Source organism: Lepidochelys kempii, chromosome 10 (genome assembly GCF_965140285.1).
Source record: "Lepidochelys kempii isolate rLepKem1 chromosome 10, rLepKem1.hap1, whole genome shotgun sequence".
NCBI lineage: Eukaryota > Metazoa > Chordata > Testudines > Cheloniidae > Lepidochelys > Lepidochelys kempii.
Window position 1 is genome coordinate 78,442,933 of NC_136389.1, and position 20,411 is coordinate 78,463,343.

Here is a 20,411-nt window from a genome sequence, read left to right on the forward strand (position 1 = left end):
GTTCCCGGGGCCCCGCCCAGCCCCGGCGGCTGACGGCGCCTCCCTCCCGCACACGGCCCTGGCGGCCCCGGGCTGGGCGAGGGGGGGAGGCAGCCCGCCCGGTCCCCGCGGGGCTCCGGAAAGGGGAGAGACCCCCCCCGTGTCTCTGCTGGGCCCGGATCGGGGCCGGGGGACCCCGTCAGCGCCAACCCCCTGCCCTGGGACACCACGGCCCGTGACTGTCTGTCTCCCCCGCGATTACCCCGCCCCCCCATTGTCTGTCTCCCCCCGACTTTCCTTCTGACCCCCCCGACTGTCCCCCCCGATTGTCTCCCCATTGTCCTTCTGTCCCCCGACTGCTCCCCCATTGTCTGGCTCCCCCCCGACTTTCCTTCTGACCCCCCCGACTGTCCCCCCCCGATTGTCTCCCCATTGTCCTTCTGTCCCCCGACTGCTCCCCCCATTGTCTGTCTCCCCCCGACTTTCCTTCTGATCCCCCGACTGTCCCCCTCGATTGTCTCCCCATTGTCCTTCTGTCCCCCCGACTGCTCCCCCCATTGTCTGTCTCCCCCTCGACTTTCCTTCTGACCCCCCCGACTGTCCCCCCCCCGATTGTCTCCCCACTGTCCTTCTGTCCCCCGACTGCTCCCCCATTGTCTGTCTCCCCCCCGACTTTCCTTCTGATCCCCCGACTGTCCCCCTCGATTGTCTCCCCATTGTCCTTCTGTCCCCCCGACTGCTCCCCCCATTGTCTGTCTCCCCCTCGACTTTCCTTCTGACCCCCCCGACTGTCCCCCCCCCGATTGTCTCCCCACTGTCCTTCTGTCCCCCGACTGCTCCCCCATTGTCTGTCTCCCCCCGACTTTCCTTCTGATCCCCCGACTGTCCCCCTCGATTGTCTCCCCATTGTCCTTCTGTCCCCCGACTGCTCCCCCCATTGTCTGGCTCCCCCCCGACTTTCCTTCTGATTCCCCGACTGTCCCCCCCGATTGTCTCCCCATTGTCCTTCTGTCCCCCGACTGCTCCCCCCATTGTCTGTCTCCCCCCGACTTTCCTTCTGACCCCCCCGACTGTCCCCCCCGATTGTCTCCCCATTGTCCTTCTGTCCCCCGACTGCTCCCCCCATTGTCTGTCTCCCCCCGACTTTCCTTCTGATCCCCCGACTGTCCCCCTCGATTGTCTCCCCATTGTCCTTCTGTCCCCCGACTACTCCCCCCATTGTCTGTCTCCCCCCCGACTTTCCTTCTGATCCCCCGACTGTCCCCCCCGATTGTCTCCCCATTGTCCTTCTGTCCCCCGACTGCTCCCCCCATTGTCTGTCTCCCCCCCGACTTTCCTTCTGATCCCCCGACTGTCCCCCCTGATTGTCTCCCCATTGTCCTTCTGTCCCCCGACTGCTCCCCCCATTGTCTGTCTCCCCCCGACTTTCCTTCTGATCCCCCGACTGTCCCCCCTGATTGTCTCCCCATTGTCCTTCTGTCCCCCGACTGCTCCCCCCATTGTCTGTCTCCCCCCCGACTTTCCTTCTGATCCCCCGACTGTCCCCCCCGATTGTCTCCCCATTGTCCTTCTGTCCCCCAACTGCTCCCCCCATTGTCTGTCTCCCCCCGACTTTCCTTCTGACCCCCCCGACTGTCCCCCCCGATTGTCTCCCCACTGTCCTTCTGTCCCCCGACTGCTGCCCCCATTGTCTGTCTCCCCCTCGACTTTCCTTCTGACCCCCCCGACTGTCCCCCCCCGATTGTCTCCCCATTGTCCTTCTGTCCCCCGACTGCTCCCCCCATTGTCTGGCTCCCCCCCGACTTTCCTTCTGACCCCCCCGACTGTCCCCCCCCGATTGTCTCCCCATTGTCCTTCTGTCCCCCGACTGCTCCCCCCATTGTCTGTCTCCCCCCGACTTTCCTTCTGATCCCCCGACTGTCCCCCTCGATTGTCTCCCCATTGTCCTTCTGTCCCCCCGACTGCTCCCCCCATTGTCTGTCTCCCCCTCGACTTTCCTTCTGACCCCCCCGACTGTCCCCCCCCCGATTGTCTCCCCACTGTCCTTCTGTCCCCCGACTGCTCCCCCATTGTCTGTCTCCCCCCCGACTTTCCTTCTGATCCCCCGACTGTCCCCCTCGATTGTCTCCCCATTGTCCTTCTGTCCCCCCGACTGCTCCCCCCATTGTCTGTCTCCCCCTCGACTTTCCTTCTGACCCCCCCGACTGTCCCCCCCCCGATTGTCTCCCCATTGTCCTTCTGTCCCCCGACTGCTCCCCCATTGTCTGTCTCCCCCCGACTTTCCTTCTGATCCCCCGACTGTCCCCCTCGATTGTCTCCCCATTGTCCTTCTGTCCCCCGACTGCTCCCCCCATTGTCTGGCTCCCCCCCGACTTTCCTTCTGATTCCCCGACTGTCCCCCCCGATTGTCTCCCCATTGTCCTTCTGTCCCCCGACTGCTCCCCCCATTGTCTGTCTCCCCCCGACTTTCCTTCTGACCCCCCCGACTGTCCCCCCCGATTGTCTCCCCATTGTCCTTCTGTCCCCCGACTGCTCCCCCCATTGTCTGTCTCCCCCCGACTTTCCTTCTGATCCCCCGACTGTCCCCCTCGATTGTCTCCCCATTGTCCTTCTGTCCCCCGACTACTCCCCCCATTGTCTGTCTCCCCCCCGACTTTCCTTCTGATCCCCCGACTGTCCCCCCCGATTGTCTCCCCATTGTCCTTCTGTCCCCCGACTGCTCCCCCCATTGTCTGTCTCCCCCCCGACTTTCCTTCTGATCCCCCGACTGTCCCCCCTGATTGTCTCCCCATTGTCCTTCTGTCCCCCGACTGCTCCCCCCATTGTCTGTCTCCCCCCGACTTTCCTTCTGATCCCCCGACTGTCCCCCCTGATTGTCTCCCCATTGTCCTTCTGTCCCCCAACTGCTCCCCCCATTGTCTGTCTCCCCCCGACTTTCCTTCTGACCCCCCCGACTGTCCCCCCCGATTGTCTCCCCACTGTCCTTCTGTCCCCCGACTGCTGCCCCCATTGTCTGTCTCCCCCTCGACTTTCCTTCTGACCCCCCCGACTGTCCCCCCCCGATTGTCTCCCCACTGTCCTTCTGTCCCCCGACTGCTCCCCCATTGTCTGTCTCCCCCCGACTTTCCTTCTGATCCCCCGACTGTCCCCCTCGATTGTCTCCCCATTGTCCTTCTGTCCCCCGACTGCTCCCCCCATTGTCTGTCTCCCCCCCGACTTTCCTTCTGATCCCCCGACTGTCCCCCCCGATTGTCTCCCCATTGTCCTTCTGTCCCCCGACTGCTCCCCCATTGTCTGTCTCCCCCCGACTTTCCTTCTGACCCCCCCGACTGTCCCCCCCGATTGTCTCTCCATTGTCCTTCTGTCCCCCGACTGCTCCCCCCATTGTCTGTCTCCCCCCGACTTTCCTTCTGATCCCCCGACTGTCCCCCTCGATTGTCTCCCCATTGTCCTTCTGTCCCCCGACTGCTCCCCCCATTGTCTGTCTCCCCCCCGACTTTCCTTCTGATCCCCCGACTGTCCCCCCCGATTGTCTCCCCATTGTCCTTCTGTCCCCCGACTGCTCCCCCCATTATCTGTCTCCCCCCCGACTTTCCTTCTGATCCCCCGACTGTCCCCCCTGATTGTCTCCCCATTGTCCTTCTGTCCCCCGACTGCTCCCCCCATTGTCTGTCTCCCCCCGACTTTCCTTCTGATCCCCCGACTGTCCCCCCTGATTGTCTCCCCATTGTCCTTCTGTCCCCCGACTGCTCCCCCCATTGTCTGTCTCCCCCCCGACTTTCCTTCTGATCCCCCGACTGTCCCCCCCGATTGTCTCCCCATTGTCCTTCTGTCCCCCAACTGCTCCCCCCATTGTCTGTCTCCCCCCGACTTTCCTTCTGATCCCCCGACTGTCCCCCCCGATTGTCTCCCCACTGTCCTTCTGTCCCCTGACTGCTCCCCCCATTGTCTGTCTCCCCCCTGACTTTCCTTCTGACCCCCCCGACTGTTCCCCCCGATTGTCTCCCCCCCGACTTTCCTCCTGTCTCCCCACTGTCCTTCTGTCCCCCCCGACTGCTCCCCCATTGTCTGTCTCCCCCCCGACTTTCCTTCTGATCCCCCGACTGTCCCCCCCGATTGTCTCCCCACTGTCCTTCTGTCCCCCGACTGCTCCCCCCATTGTCTGTCTCCCCCCGACTTTCCTTCTGATCCCCCCAACTGTTCCCCCCCGATTGTCTCCCCCCCCCCGACTTTCCTCCTATCTCCCCATTGTCTTTCTGTTCCCCCAGCTTTCCTTCTGTCCTCCCGACGGCCTGTCACTGTCCCCACCACTGTCTACCTGTGCCACTGACTCTGTCCCCCAACTGTCTAGCTGTCCCTCTTTCCTTTGCCTTCTTTCTCTCCCCTCTCTCTTTTTCTCTTTCCCATTCCCTCCTTGCCCACTTTATCCTTCCCTCCCTCTCTCCCTCAATCCCTTGGGTTTTACCCCCTCCCCCGCCTTCTTTCATCTTTGTCCTTCATTCCTCACTTTCCCTCCACCCTCTCTCTGTCCTTCCCCCTCCCTCTCCATCCTCCCATTCTTTTTCCCTTCCCTTTATTCGTAGTTTCCATTCTTTTCTCCATTCAGTCACTCATTGCACTGTTTTGCTGTCCACTCCCTGTCTTTCTTTCCCTCCTTTCTGCCCAACCCCCATCATGTTCCTTTCCCACTCTTGCCCCAGCAGAGACCTGGGGCGGGTCAACATCTGTACTATCCCAAGATGGAATCATCTGAATGAAGAAATGAAAAGAGAGGAGCTTTGCAGGGTTTCATTGACACCCTTGTGATAGGAAAAAAACCCAGAAAGCGACCCTATAATCATGTAAAGCTACGCTGCTGTCTTTTTTCTATGCTTATCTGTCCTTTCTACTTTGTTTATGGATAGAAAGAATGCGAACTGTGTGTAACCTGCACTCCCTGCTTTTGGGGAGAGAATTCCTTATACAGATAAGCCTCCATGCTCTTACCTACCCCAGAACTTCAAACAGACTGGGTTAACCGGTTCGAACTGGAAGAGATATCACAATGTATGTTGAACCAAGCTATAAAAGCTCATCCCTGTTCTTTGTTCGGGGCTTCACCATTTTCCTCTGAAAAGGAATTGGTGAGCCCTTCAGCTGTCGTATTCGCTAGCAATAAAGTGCCTCACTTTATCAAAGAGCCAAGACTCTGTGTTTTGTTTGGCTAATACAGAAGTCCAGGGAAGGCTACCCTCCTAACCCTAGACGGGAGGGGAACCCTTTTTCCCTAACACTTGTAGCCTGTGGCAGAGCTGCCCTGGAAATGTTAATTTTTTCCCCCTTGCAGAAAATCTTGAGAGAAACAAGGGGGGAAATGGTTTTCCCTGAAATCTTCAGCAGAAACCAGGTATTTTCAACAGCAATTTTAATTTAGTCAAAATTGCAGTTTTTCCATCACAAACTAGTTTGACCAGCTCTAGCCAATACCCGGGGTGTGCTTTGTATCCCCCTTCCACAGAAGATGAGAGACTGTGACAGTGCTCAGATAACGAGCAAGGCTCTTTAGCTCCAGCTGTTGAGTGTGACCATCACAAACATGCCAAAACCAGCCCTTGTCCTAACAGAGGTATCTACTGTGTTTTTGTAGCCGTGTTGGTCCCAGGATATTAGACAAGGTGCGTGAGGTGTTGGTCCAATAAAATATTACCTCACTCACCTTGTTTCTCTCATGATACATACTGGCCTTTATGCCCAATCCTAGTTGAATAGGTCACCTCCAAGTGAGGGAGACTTGGCAGGGATGGGGTCTGATCTGATCTGAAGAAGAAACATCAAGTCTGTTCGAACTATTGGATAGGAAGAGGGTGCAGGACCTCATAATACAGACAGCCCCACATCTTTGGGAGTCAAAGGAGACATGCAAGGCATAGTAGAGTTGTTCCCTTTTCCCCTGTCAGAAGATAGCATTTGTATAGGGGGTACTAAGGCGGGTGAAGGCAGTGAGGGATGTTACAGCAGTGAGAATGCACTGTTACTTGGCAAAAACGGATGCACAGCAAGGCGAGACGGATTTTTTTTTAATAGTATAAATCCCATTGATTCCTAGCTTGTAGGCATTAGAGCAGAAGTAAGTCTGGAGGAGGGATCTCAATGAGAAGTCAGCTGTGGCTTGGTTTATCAGCTCAGAAAGGGCATTCCATATGCAATTTATCAATTGATATAGGCTCCTGTCATGCAGAAGTGTCTTAAATGCTCAGAGAGCTTTAAAAGGCATACATGCATGGTATTTATTTAGGCAGCAGTCAGCTACTGAACTCTCTGCCTTGCAGTCCTTCTTATATGAGCCTCCCGGGCCATGATTGGCTGCTCCTCTCCGCCCCTTTCTAATTGGCTGCCTCCAGCACAGCCTCCCTAGGGCTGCTTTTAACCCCTTTTCTGCTGATGAGGGGCAGCCGCCCCATCACACTCTCCTTTCTCTCCACTTGTTCTGCTGGGATAATTTTTTCTCCTAATTTTCAGCAGTTGTATGATCATGCTTGTTTTTCATCTGGGTAGTGTAGATTACACTATACATCATAATCAGGCAAACTCAATGGACAAAAATCAGTTCATGGTTTCAGTATACAGTGGGAGTGCAAACAAAAATAGTTGAATACCTCTTGGGCCATCTGGAATCTTCAGAGTTGTCACCATGCTGCATGCCGCTGCTTGGAATATTACAATGACAGAGGGACTAGAACTCAGGTCTCCCTGCTCCAAAAGTATGGGCTGCTGTCACTTGAACTGAAGGATAATCTTTAGGTGCTGTTCAAATTATATTCCATAGAATCATAGAAGTGTAGGACTAGAAGGGACCTCAACTGGTCTTCTACTCCAGTCCCCTGCACTCAGTACAGGACTAAGTAATAACTACACCATTATGACAGGTATTTGTCTAGCCTGTTCTTAAAAATCTCCAGTGAAGGAGACTCCGCAACTAGCAAATCCATTACAATATCACACATAAGACACTACTAATTATAGTAACTCCTCGCTTACTGTTGTAGTTCTGTTCCTGAAAAATGCTACTTTAAGCGAAACGATGTTAAGCGAATCCAATTTCCCCGTAAGAATTAATGTAAATGGGAGGTTTAAATTCCAGGGAAATATTTTTTGCCAGACAAGACTATATTTTATATGTATATACATACACATATAAACAGTGTAAGTTTTAAACAAACAATTTAATACTGTACTCAGCAATGATGATTGTGAAGCTTGGTTGAGAGGGTGGAAGAGGGTGGGATATTTCCCAGGGAATGCCTTACTGCTAAATGATGAACTAGCACTTGGCTGAGCCCTCAAGGGTTAACACATTGTTGTTAATGTAGCCTCACACCCTACAAGGCAGCACGAATGGAGCGAGGGGAGACAGCATGGCAGAAAGAGACAGAGACACACACTGTGTGTGTGTGAGAGAGAGAGACACACACATTGCCCCTTTAAGAATGCTGACCCCACTCTAAGTACATTGCCTTTTTAAGTAGATCAGCAAGTTGAGCCAAGCAGCTGCTGCCAGCAAGCTCCCTTCTTCCTCCATCCTGAGCCCTGTCGGGTATCCCTTGTTCTATGGAGATGGGGGTCAGGAGCGGGGGGAACCCCTTGACATTAGCACTCCTCTTTACCCCCTTTGCACAACAAGCAGGAGGCTCCCAGGAGCAGCTCCAAGGCAGAGGGCAGGAGCAGCACATGGCAGTGGGGGGAGGGACAACTGAACTGCCTGGCAATTGATAGCCTGTTGGGTGGCTGCTGCACAGGACATTTAGGGGAGCGGGGAGCTGATGGGGGGCTGCTGGTCCACCCTGGTTCCAAGCCCCCACCAGCTAGCTCCAACGGGCTGCTCTTTCTGCAAGCAGTGGACAAAGCAGGTGGCTGCCAAACAACATTATAAGGGAGCATTGCACAACTTTAAACGAGCATGTTCTCTAATTGATCCGCAATGGAACAATGTTAACTGGGACGACTTTAAGTGAGGAGTTACTGTACCCAAAATTAGGTCATAATTGAATTATTTTAAGATAGTTTTCCCTGTATAAAAGATGGAATTAAAAGAAAATGTTCTTTGCTTAAATATCTATAGCTGCCTTAGAAAGAGTCTTAACTGTTCTTAAATTAGCTATGTAAAATACCTATGCAAAATACCTATGCATCTTTTAGATGATGAGATTTTATGGTCAGGGACTGGTGTGTTGGAATAAATATGCTTACGATCTTTTTTTTCTTGATCATTTCACAGAAAATGCATTTTTCAATAACAGTTATGTAAACGACTTCAGTATAAAAACATAAAATTATTTGCTGCGGTATGGTCTTGTTGTAGTCTTGGAGATAAAGATCTTAAAGATACTTGGGGTTTTAGATTAGCAAATTTACTAGACATCTAGATATACTTTTTCTCTTCAAAACATTATCCAGCTCGTAAGGATTATATTGCCTTTCTTTTCCTAACACACTGGTAATTGATTGTTATTGTGCGGGGTCTTTTGGATGAAACCTTAAAATCAAGATTCTGACTGCTCTGCATGGACATTAAAAATCCCACAGCACTTCCTGTAACAGTAGGAGTTTGCCCCAATGTCACTGGCCAGCAAATTTCCTCACCCCCCCATTGTGTAGCAGTGTAGTATGTGCCAATCAGCTGTCTGACAGCCACCTTCAATCTTGGACTTGGTTGCATTCCATTTGGTGCAGTGATTCCTATATATTATCCATAAAATACTTTTGGATGGAAGGATGGGATGAGCTACTTTTAAGGAGAAGGTGTAGCTATCACCTCTTTCTCTTGGCTTGTGTAAGGCATCCTGATCTCGGAATATGGCTGCTGAGACTGATTTCCACATTTGCAAGGCCTTGTGAGGAGGCATTTTGCTTTATCTGATTCTCTGCATTATTCTGTCTGTAAATATCCGATGTCTCTGACAGGCTGTTAACTATATCATTCAGTGATTCAGCTTGGGACGTGTTTATTAGCTTGCATTATATTAAATTGTTCTGTGCGCTCCTTTTGAAAATCAGTCATTGACTGTCTCAGTTGGCTGATTTTATTCACTAATATTTCATTAGACATAATCGTTTTCTTATCAGCACTTGTTAAAGAACAATATAATATGACCATGGAGATGTCTCTTTCAGTTTCTTCCTCTGAGTGGAATTTTACATTGCTATTTTGAACTGCTGCATTAATATCATTTTCATGTCTTATTGTAAAATATCTCTTGTTACATGAGAAAAGAAAATGCTGTCTTGTCACATGACTACTTTCAGCTACTCTCATGTCAGCATGTTTTGGATGTTTACAATTTAGGGGATGGTTACTGAGATTTGGAGCAATGGCGACCAATCAGATTGGGTATACCAACGATTGCATCCTAACCGGATGCAACCGCGTTTGGTGATAACTGTTAACTTCTGAGCTAATCACATACCAGATGCAAATCTCTGCTTACTGATAGCTCACCAATGGTGAATAATTTTTTGTTTCCTGGGCTTCTATCTTCACCTTTCCTTTAAGGAAAAGCTGTTACTTTTTTTGAAATTCCTGAGTATAATGAAGACATTTCAAGGGCCAAAAGCTGCATTTGTCCAATATCTGGGATTTGCCATGTAACAGTCCTGGACAAGTGGCAAAATAGAACTGCTGATCTGAAGGACCAGTGTCTTTTTTAAGGTCTGATACCTTACAAACAACCAGAGCTGTGAGTCTGAGGAAGAGTGTGATGCAGTGGTGTTGTGCTCAGTTGATAGCTGCCAGCTGGCTATCTCCTATGGTGGTCTGGGATGTATTACATAGGTGGTCGATCAAGGATTTAGGTGGACATGGATAGTAGGTCAAGGACTTAGATGTGGGAGAAAGGCAAATGTCTGTCTGGGGAAGCTATGAGAAAAAGTCCATCCTGGTGAATTGCAATGGGAGAGCCAGAGAGAGAGGAAGAGTTTGTCCTGGAGGAGAAAATTATGTCTGTATGTGTTGGAGAGGCCAGACATTTGTGCTGCTCCAGAGCTCATCAATACACCTTTTAGTTAATCGCAGGAGGACCTCTCTTAAAGTAAATAGATGGTGGTGTGTTGACTTGTTCCTGCACCAAGAAATTAACCCAAGAATAGATATAAAGTAACACCAGCAGCCTGATATTTAATGAAACTGCTGAAAACATTGACCCAGAATTGATGGGTCATCCTTGGGATTTATAATGGATGACAGTTCTATTGCAGCAAGTTCTGCTGATTTAGGCAGTGGCAGATATTGATGGGATAACAAGTTTGCTATATTTAAACTTACTGAGAGTGGTGTCTGGTCAAATTCATCCAAGGATGCACTAAAACCCTATTCTACAAACTAGACATTAAAGTAGGGGGTGGAGCACTAAAAGCATTTGATGCCAAATTTAAGAGAAACCCCTTCCTGTACTGATGTTTCTGAACTTCCACTCAGGGCACTAAAGTCCATGAAGATGTGACATCAGCCGTATTAATAAGGAGCCACTGCCATCTTGTAAGTGTTAAAGTTACAGTATTGTATTTAGATCCATTCCTCTTTCTGATTCTTAGTTTTGGCATGAGCCTTTTCTCCAGCTAGGGACACTGGGCGCTATCATCTTCTTTTGCCTCCTGATGTTGTATCAATCAAACCACTGGAGAAACCCCATGGTGGGTATGGAGTAACAAAGCCTGATTCTCCTCTTGCGCAGGGGCTGATCCAACTCTGACTGACCTCAACGGGAGTCATTGACTTGACAGGGCCCTCACACAGTGTAAATCAGGAGTAACTCCCTTGAAGCCAAATAGCTTTTGCCCATTAGTACTTATTTATCTTGTTTCAGAGTAACAGCCATGTTGGTCTGTATTCGCAAAAAGAAAAGGAGGACTTGTGGCACCTTAGCGACTAACCAATTTATTTGAGCATAAGCTTTCGTGAGCTACAGCTCAGTTCATCGGATGCAGTGAGCTGTAGCTCACGAAAGCTTATGCTCAAATAAATTGGTTAGTCTCTAAGGTGTCACAAGTACTCCTTTTATTTATCTTGGGGTTTTATTCTGCTGCCCATCACTGCAGTATCTGAATACCTTCCACGCAATAGGAATAGCAAACTGCTTAATGGACTTCATGGAAACTCTGGCACTTCTCCCCTTTCGGGGCCACAACTCTACTTGGGGGATTTTATTAATTTGATCATTATTTAAAACATCACCTCCCTAGCAAAAATCCCACTGTTGCTAATACCAGTTAAGCTCCTCTAATATTGACAACACTGGGAGCCCCGGTATAGAAGCACCTCCAACTGCTGCTTGCATTTTAAGCCCCATGTCATTTAATCCTGCTCATAGCAGCTCTGACGGACACAGAGTGCTAAAGCTTTGGGGTCTGGAGGAATATTAGAATTCTAGCCAACTAACTAATTCCTGCATTTAATTAAGAGTTGAAAGTGTTGCTCTGATTTCAAAAATCGAACATTCGCCCCTTGTCCTCACTCCTTTCTTTTCTAAAAACACTGTTGTATCGAAGAATTACAAATTTCTAAATGTTTTATTTCTTTTTTTACTGTCGCCCAGCCACGTTCATTTCCACTGCCATCTAGGGTGACCATACATCCCATTTTGGCTGGGACAGTCCCTTTTTTAAGCCCTGTCCCAGCCATCCCGACTTTTTTTTCAGGAGGCATATGTCCTGTTTGCTCTTGCTGACTTGATCAGTTGGTAAGAGCAAATGGGACAGATGTCAAAAAAGTGGGGTGCAGTGTGAAGGAACATGGGGGGGCAAGCGGAAATGCTAGCCCCCTCCCCCACGGGGGGGGAGGCAGGGCTTGGGGGAGGTAGTGTTCCAACATGCAAGGGGGGGGGGTCACCCAGAGGGTTCCAGCGACCGGCAACAGCCTCATGTGGGGGGGAAGGGGGAGGGGGAGGGGGAGGAGGGGACAGGCACCTTGGGCAAGAAGCTGAGGGTGTCCCATTTTCTCTTTAGGAAATATGGTCACTCTCCTGCTGTCTGTAAAAGGCACAGTGCTGTCTGATCACTGGCTGAGGATTTAGGAGTCAAAACTCTCGGCTAGGAAGCAGCAGACTCAGAAGCCCTGAACAGAGTGGAGTACAGCCTTGATGCCCTGCCCTAATCCCTGCATTCCTCATCTCCAAACAACCACAGACACTTTTAGCCCAGTGCTGCTTCCACCCCCAGCTGCCTACACGCAGTCAAAGACCTCACTTCACCTCACTTCCATCCCTATCTTCCTCTGCAAGCCAATGAACTTACATCAAGGATGAGCGTTGCCCTGTGTGTGCTTACAAGCAGCTCTCCGTTATGTCTTCCCTACTCAAGAAGTGCTCTTAAAACATATTTTCTAGATATATTGTCCTTGTTGGACAGCTGTGATTCTGCACAAAGACAGGTTTATAGAAGGTTGCTAAACTGACCTTGCTGGTGGAAGAAGTATCTGTATGGTTTCTTATGAAGTCAAAGATGTGGTAGGTTAGCGTACGTGGATATTCGAAATAGAGCATGTCTGGTGTCAGTGCCTTTTGGCATAGAAATGTAGCTTAAATATCTGCATTTACTTCAAGTATGTTTAAAATTGATCTCCTGGACCGGAAATGAGAATTTTTTCTCCTTAACTAGGGTTTGTGAAGGAAATGACTATGGGGGAGGGAAAATAGAAATACAATGCTACACTCAGTAAAATGAATGCTTAAATAAGGGGTTTGTTACTTGTTGGCAACACTGGCAAAGGCCAGCTGTAAAAGGTATATTTTATTATAGCACTAACCTTGACCTAGGGTTCAAAGAGAGAGGTTAGTTTAAATCAATAATATGGTCAGGTCACTTCAAAGGGTCTAGAGCTGTGCTTGAAGATGACATGCAGTTTGTGAATCCAGTTGGAATAGAACATATGGTAAAGATAATAGAAATAAACTGTTGATCTCATTTTCCTCCTTCTTCTAGAGTTAACATCTTTCTGTCCTTTTCATGACTAATCTGTTAAGGTCCCTTTTTCCTGGCATATTTTCTGAAACTAGAACTCTGTACCAAATATCTTTTGAAATCAATTGGCAGAAAATGCCCTGACTTTTCCCTACTTTTTAGTGGCTTGCTGAAATCATATTAACTTTTATTTTGTAAATAAAGCAATGTGAAAATGATGGGTCAAATCTTCCTGTCACTCATACAGGTACCACCCCAAATCACCCCAAGTTTACCAGTGTAAGGAAAATTTGGTCTGCTGTGAGTTCTCGTGTGTACCCTCAGTTTAGTCTGCCCTTCTAAAAACTGAGCTGTTTAATTTTTTAAAATTAAATAGCTCAAAGTGCTTTACAAATATTAATCTCGCCACACCCTCTGTGAGTTAGGCATTATCCCCAGTTAGCATAGGTGGAAAATGAGGGACAGGGTTAAGTGACTTCCCCAAGGCAGCTCAAGAAGATTGTGGCAGAGCTGGGATAGTCCTCAAGGGTGAAATCCTGGCCCCAATTAACATTAATGGGGCCAGAATTTCACCCCAAATCTCATGAGTCCCAGTCCAGTGCTTTAACCACAAAACCATCCTTCCTTTTCTGGTCAGTATTGCTCTTCTCTTTGTTTTATTGAATTTCCTTTCTTTGTTCTGCACCAATTTTATGCTCCTCTTTGGGGATTTCACGTAGAAAGAGATCAAAACTCCCATTATCATCTGTAGAGCAGATTATTGAGGACTAGGTTACGTGATTCAGGTTTATTTGTGCTGTCACCACCTATGGAAAAGAGAGGCAGTTTCCATTTCACCCAAACACATCTGAGGAGGTTGAAAAATGCCGTGAACTAAATCCCTCTTATATGGTAATTATCCATGCCTTTCTTTACCATCACAATAAAGGAATACCCAAGACAGCATACTCATTCCCAGCAGCACAAAAGAGACATTGGGCCTGATTCTCTTTTCACTGACACCAGAGTAATTTAGGAATAGCTCCTCTGAAACTAATCAAGTTAAGCTCGACTGAATCCGGTGTGAATAAGAGAAGAATCAGGCCTAGTATGTTTAGCAGAAAATAATACTTTCTGGCCAGATAACTATCATGGTAGCAGATACCGTTATGATCTTGAATTGTTTGGGTCAAATAACAGCAAAGGAAATGTTAAAGCCTACCCAGCTTTTGTGACAGTATGGAGATCTTTATTGAATTGTTCTAGCACATGGCACCTCTGCAAAGCAAATTCCAAGGCAGAGTGTAGTGAACACATTCTCAGAGCGGGGAAGCAATGGCTTGCTAAAATAAAAAGTCGTTGCTGAATATAAACTTGGGTATTTTAAAACAGCTTTGATTAGCAGATTGCTTCTTTCCCAAGGTGGTCCATGCAGCGTAGAGATAATGGCAGGTTTTCGTATTTATGATGGGCTGTTTTTTCTTTTAATACAAAAATCTGAAAATGATATATCATCGTAAGGGGCATACGTGCTAAAAGTAAAAAAATAAAAGCGAGTAAGATCTGTCTGGAGTGCTGGCCCTTTGCTGGTTTATTTGCTCCTTAGCGGTCTTTGGTCTGACACATTAGAAAATAAATGCAATAGGAGACTGGATATGGAGCATTTCACCTCTAGGTCACTGGTTCAAATCCAGCCCCGCTCAGAAGTGACCCTCCTTTGACAGAGTGCTTATGCTGAACCTGTTTCATGAGTAAACAGAGGACTTTGGTCTCCAGCACTATCAGTGTGGCATCTTTCAACAGTGTTCAGTTCTCTTTAAAAAGGGAAGATATCAGGAGCAAGCCAGTGAACTATTGGTTCGCTTCCCCATCTTGAGCCTCTATTTGCCAAGCAGAAGTTTGGAGTTATTCTAAGGAGAGAATTGATGCTATCAACTCTTCAAGGCTCTTTTGCTCCCCCCCCACTTTCCCTTTCTCAAATCAATCAGTCTGAGTAGAATATACGGTAATATGATAGCTGGGTCAGGCTGATGATATGCCAAAGGTGTGGTTTCAAAGGTTCAGGCACAAATACTGAACTTCCCATAATAGCCATATGAATTGCATATTAGCGTTAAACGCTTTGGGTGTGATTCTGCTCTCACACTGTTGTAAACTGGGAGACAACAGAGTTACACCAGTGTAAATAAGATCAAAATCAGGGCCTTTCACCCTTGCCTTTGACTTATTTCTTACTCTTGACACTGTTAGGATAAAGATATTCAGGCCTGTCTGCAAAGGCCTGTACTTTAAGAATTTAGGTGTGTTCGTATCACTTGGCTAGTTCTAGAGGTATAAAAGAAAGAATCAAAATCACTGTCTGCTGGTGTAAGGGCCTTCTCTTACTGTGACAGTCTGAGGCCCTGTTCTTAGGCTAAGGCCTTTGGCTAAGCAGCAGAGGCAGCCATAAGCTGGGAAGCGAACAGTCACATCCTCACATTCCAAACTAGTCACATTGAAATAAGGTGCTATTGGGCTGTTAGGCACTATCAGGACAGGATTGTATTCCTATCACCTCCAGAGAAAGGGAAGTGCCTAGAAAATGTAAAAGGAAACTTAGTTTGATAGCATCCTGTCTGGCAAGAACTCACTTATCAATAGCTGGGAGGTGAAATCCTCACTTCTGTATTGTCTTGTCATTATAGTTCCCACTTTGCTATTGTTTGTCTGTATAATCTCTGTCTGGTTCTGTGATTGTTCCTGTCTGCTGTATAATTAATTTTGCTGGGTGTAAACTAATTAAGGTGGTGGGATATAATTGGTTACATGATCATGTTACAATATGTTAGGATTGGTTAGTTAAATTTCAGGAAAATGATTGGTTAAGGTATAGCTAAGCAGAACTCAAGTTTTACTATATAATCGGTAGTCAATGAGGAAGGGGGTGGGTGGGGGAGATGGAAACAGGGAATGGGGGTAAGAAAATTGGAATCATGTTTTGCTAAAGGGGGAAATGGGAACAGGGAATGGGAGTAAGGAAGTTGGAATCATGTTTGGCTAAGGGTAGGAATGGGAACAGGGACACAGGTGTAAGGCTCTGTGGTCAGAGCTGGGAAGGAGGATACTAAGGAAGGAAACTGGAATCATGCTTGCTGGAAGTTCACCCCAATAAACATCGAATTGTTTGCACCTTTGGACTTCGGGTATTGTTGCTCTCTGTTCATGCAAGAAGGACCAGGGAAGTAAGTGGGTGAAGGAATAAGCCCCCTAACAGACACTATTACTACAAAACCACAGCACCAGTTTCAGAGAAGTGGGAGTGCCATTCCTTTGCTGTTTCCACAGAAGACGCAGAAGGTGAGTTGCTGATGACTGCAATCAAAGGACATCCCAAGAGAGAAAAAGCTTTTGAGAACATAAGAATGGTCATACTGGGTCAGACCAAAGGTCCATCTAGCTCAGTATCCTGACTTCCAACAGTGGCCAAGGCCAGGTGCTTCATAGGGAATGAACAGAACAGGTAATCATCAAATGATCTGTCTCCTGTAGCCCATTCTCAGCTTCTAGCAAATACAAGCTAGGAACACCAGCCTTGCCCATCCTGGCTAATAGCCATTGATGGACCTATCCTCCATGAGAAGAAGGAGATGACCTGAATGGATTAATGGAGACTTTGGTTTCAGATTAAAGACTCAGAGATGTCGACATAATTAGAGGACTCTCTGTTCTGTATATACAACCTCAGGGTACCTTTTGAACTATAGCTTTTTCTGTGATTCGAACATTTACAAATCACAGTGGGTGATTTCTTAAATATTAGAGGCCATAAGTCTCTTTTCCATTAGACAGGTTTCAGAGTAGCAGCCGTGTTAGTCTGTATTCGCAAAAAGAAAAGGAGTACTTGTGGCACCTTAGAGACTAACAAATTTATTTGAGCATAAGCTTTCGTGAGCTATGCTCAAATAAATTTGTTAGTCTCTAAGGTGCCACAAGTACTCCTTTTCTTGGTTTTGGAAATTGTTGAATGCACAACTCAGGAATGGAAAATATTCCACCACAAAGGGCACGGTGCATTCGTCAGTTAACAAACTGAAGTATAATTAAGGTAATTGCAAAAGTTTGCACTGAATTAATGTAAACATTTACAGTGAGATGGTGTGAAAAACTTTTAACCCGACAGAAAGGAGACATGAGATAGAATTTAAATCACTGTTAAGATAGTCCTTTTAGTCATTGATCTATGAGGATTCCCAGCAGAGTAGAATTTTCCTCAAGTTCAGGAGTAGTCAGCTGTAGGGTGCTGGTTTAGTTCCTTCTCTCACACAAGAGGCTACTGTCAAGTTTTGCCTTTTTAGGCTGTTTTGTGAGCACTGGGTGATGAGTGCTGTGAGAAAAGGCTAGAGACCTGGGTTTGCTAAGGCCCAAAGGGTTTGAAAGGCAATCCAAAGCTTGGCCATGAACCTTTTGAAGTTTCCCTCCTTCTTCCATGCATGTCCTCCCACTAACCAGAGTAGAGCTTGGTGGGAGCTGCAAAGCACTTTACATGGATGTTTACACAGTCAAGTTTTAGTGCCATAAATCTTTGTGTGGAACAAATTTCAAAGTCTCATGTTAGAGTCAGAAGTGCTTGTGCCCTCATTAACTTAGGAAGGCATAGGACTCGTAGGGCAAAGGTAGAGGTACCTGATCAGATAGGGTGGAGATTTGGTTTGGGGAACTGGGTTTGCCCATTTGAAGTTTTCTCTTAACCAGTTTTCCCCTCTGTCCAAATTGTTCTTCTGCATATTTTTGTATGTTTCTTTCCAGAATTGAAAAGCAATTTCTGCTGGGAAGAACAAGAGACCTCTGTCTTTGGGAGCGAGGGCATGAGTGTGGGTATTGGATTGTGAAACATCTCACTTTTTCCTTCATGAAACCACCCAAGAGACTCTCAAAATGGGGAGGGGGGTTGCAAAATGGATGATATTTTACCTAGCATAAGTGTCCACAAGGTCCTGATGGCAGCTGTGCGCCCAACGCTTTCATGGATAATTATAGTGGTCTCCCCTGCAAGTGGCAAATAAGGTGAACTGTGAGGGGCAATGACCTAAGAAAATGAGTGACCTAAAACTAAATAGCTTGAAAAGTCCATGCACTTTGTAAGTTGACAGACTTTCTGCTTTTCAGGGCTGCATAGCAAATGCATCGGACAGTACAGGTGCTATGTAAATAGAAGTCCATAGTACATGAATGCACTAGTCTTGTGACTTCACCTCCAATGAGACCAGTTACAAAGGCTGTTTGGCCTTTGCTTCATGCTGTTTGCAAGGGCCCTGATCCTCACTGCATTACTCCAGTTTCACACTGCCACAACTCAATTGACTTCAGTGGAGTTATGGTGATGTAAAACTGGTGTGTAACAAGAAAAGGAGTACTTGTGGCACCTTAGAGACTAACCAATTTATTTGAGCATAAGCTTTCGTGAGCTACAGCTCACTTCATCGGCATCCGATGCAGTGAGCTGTAGCTCACGAAAGCTTATGCTCAAATAAATTGGTTAGTCTCTAAGGTGCCACAAGTACTCCTTTTCTTTTTGCAAATACAGACTAACACGGCTGTTACTCTGAAACCTGGTGTGTAACACTGATTCATGCCCAGGGGGTCTAGATCTCTGCTACATGGAATACCCTGTTTGTAATACTGTTCCGACTGCATTTAGAGAGCGATCGGCAGTGTAACAATTACAAAACAATGGTGCTGGGTGTTTGTTCAGCTGTTGGATGTTTGCAGCACATCTCAATGCTAATTCCCACTGTCGTGGAGACAGGTTTCAGAAGGGTGGCCGTCTTAGTCTGTATCAGCAAAAACAACGAGGAGCACTTGTGGCACCTTAGAGACTAACAAATTTAGCATGCATCCGATGAAGTGGGTTTTAGCCCACAAAAGCTTATGCCCAAGTAAATTTGTTAGCCTCTAAGGTGCCACAAGGACTCCTTGTTGTTTTCATTGTCGTGGAGAGAGCGTTCCCTAATGTATGTGTTTTGCCAGGTGATGGCAGCAGTGTATCTATGCAACTGAGCCACCATCTCCCTCGCAGCCAATACAATTAAACATGATAATTGTGCCACTACAGGGTAGGACTTATGCTTCATGCAGCTCAGCAGGCAGGGTTTTCTAACTAGCTGACCTGTCAGTTTCTTTTGGTGTTCTGACTGGATTCCTTCAGATATTGCAAGACGTGATTATAGTGCAATATTATGCTGCCATGTGGGAATGGGCAATTTCGTCTGATTTGTTTCTGCAGATTGGGTAAATTGCCCAAAGGAAAAAGAAAGATACGGAAGCGAGCACTAACAGGGTAGCAACTCTTGGGGCATGGAGAGCACAACCAGTCATTTCTGCTCTATGCATCTTCTACCTGTGTCTTCCTCTTGCTTGTGTTTTTAAATTAGAGCCCGGCTGCTGAATCTCAAAACAAAGTGAGGCACTGAATCATTCACCAGCCATTCTCCCAGAACACTAAACAGAGAATTAAAGACTGCCTTGAACAAGGAGGCGACAGCTTAACTGTATTTCTCTCAGAGACTATTACATACAGACAGTGGGGTCTGCTTGGTTAGCAAAACCATTAACTTGATTTTACTTTGGGAGTTTTGCAAAACATTTGCAAGAGCCCGTGTGTGGAGCGAGAGCATATTCCCATCTTGCCCTCCCCAAACCCAAGTAGTCATGGTAGGGGAAGAGAGGACAAAATCAAAATCGGCGTTGGTTTGTTTTCACTGAAATATTTAAGATCCTCTATGAATAATGCAGCTTCAGCCCTACCTCTTTTGCACATCACGCTGACTCGTTTCACAAAACAATAAGATTCCTCCCAGCTTACCTCACAGACACAGGACACCTCTCACCCTGAGTGAAGCTTGTTGGGGCAGGAAGACTAGTGGTGGAGGATTTTTTGTTATAGTGAGATAAACACAGGATAGTTCTCTCACTGTAAAATCCTGTGGAAGCAAAGCTCCTGTCGTTTTACGTGAGGTCAGCACTATGGCCCTACCCATGGTTGACCTCACCTACTTAACCTCATGGTAAAACTACAGAGCCTTCTCTCCACTAAGAGTTTACAGAGCAATAGCTACTACACCTTCATTATTCCACTGGAATTCCACACCTTTTTTAGCAGTGAAGGCAAAGGCAAAGCCTTGAGCAGCCAGTTCAGTTGTATTTGTTTGGGAAACATCTCATTTTTCCCCCTCAATGTGCATATATACACACACGCGATTCTTTCATACTGGTGTAAATCCATTGGCTGCAGGAGAGTTATTTTTCATGGACTCAAAGGCCAGAAGGAACTAAGTGAGCGAACTTATTAAGGGTCTTGAGCACCCAGCAGCTCCCATGGCAGTCAGTGGGAGCTGCTGGCTGCTCAGCAGACTCAGAGACCAGGCCACTGAGTTAGGAGCCCTGTTTCAGGTTCCTATCTTTCAAAGAGGCTCTCAGCCCAAGTTGAGTTTGGAACTGGAGCCTCATACACTAAAATCCTCCACTTGAAATCACATCCTGTTAAG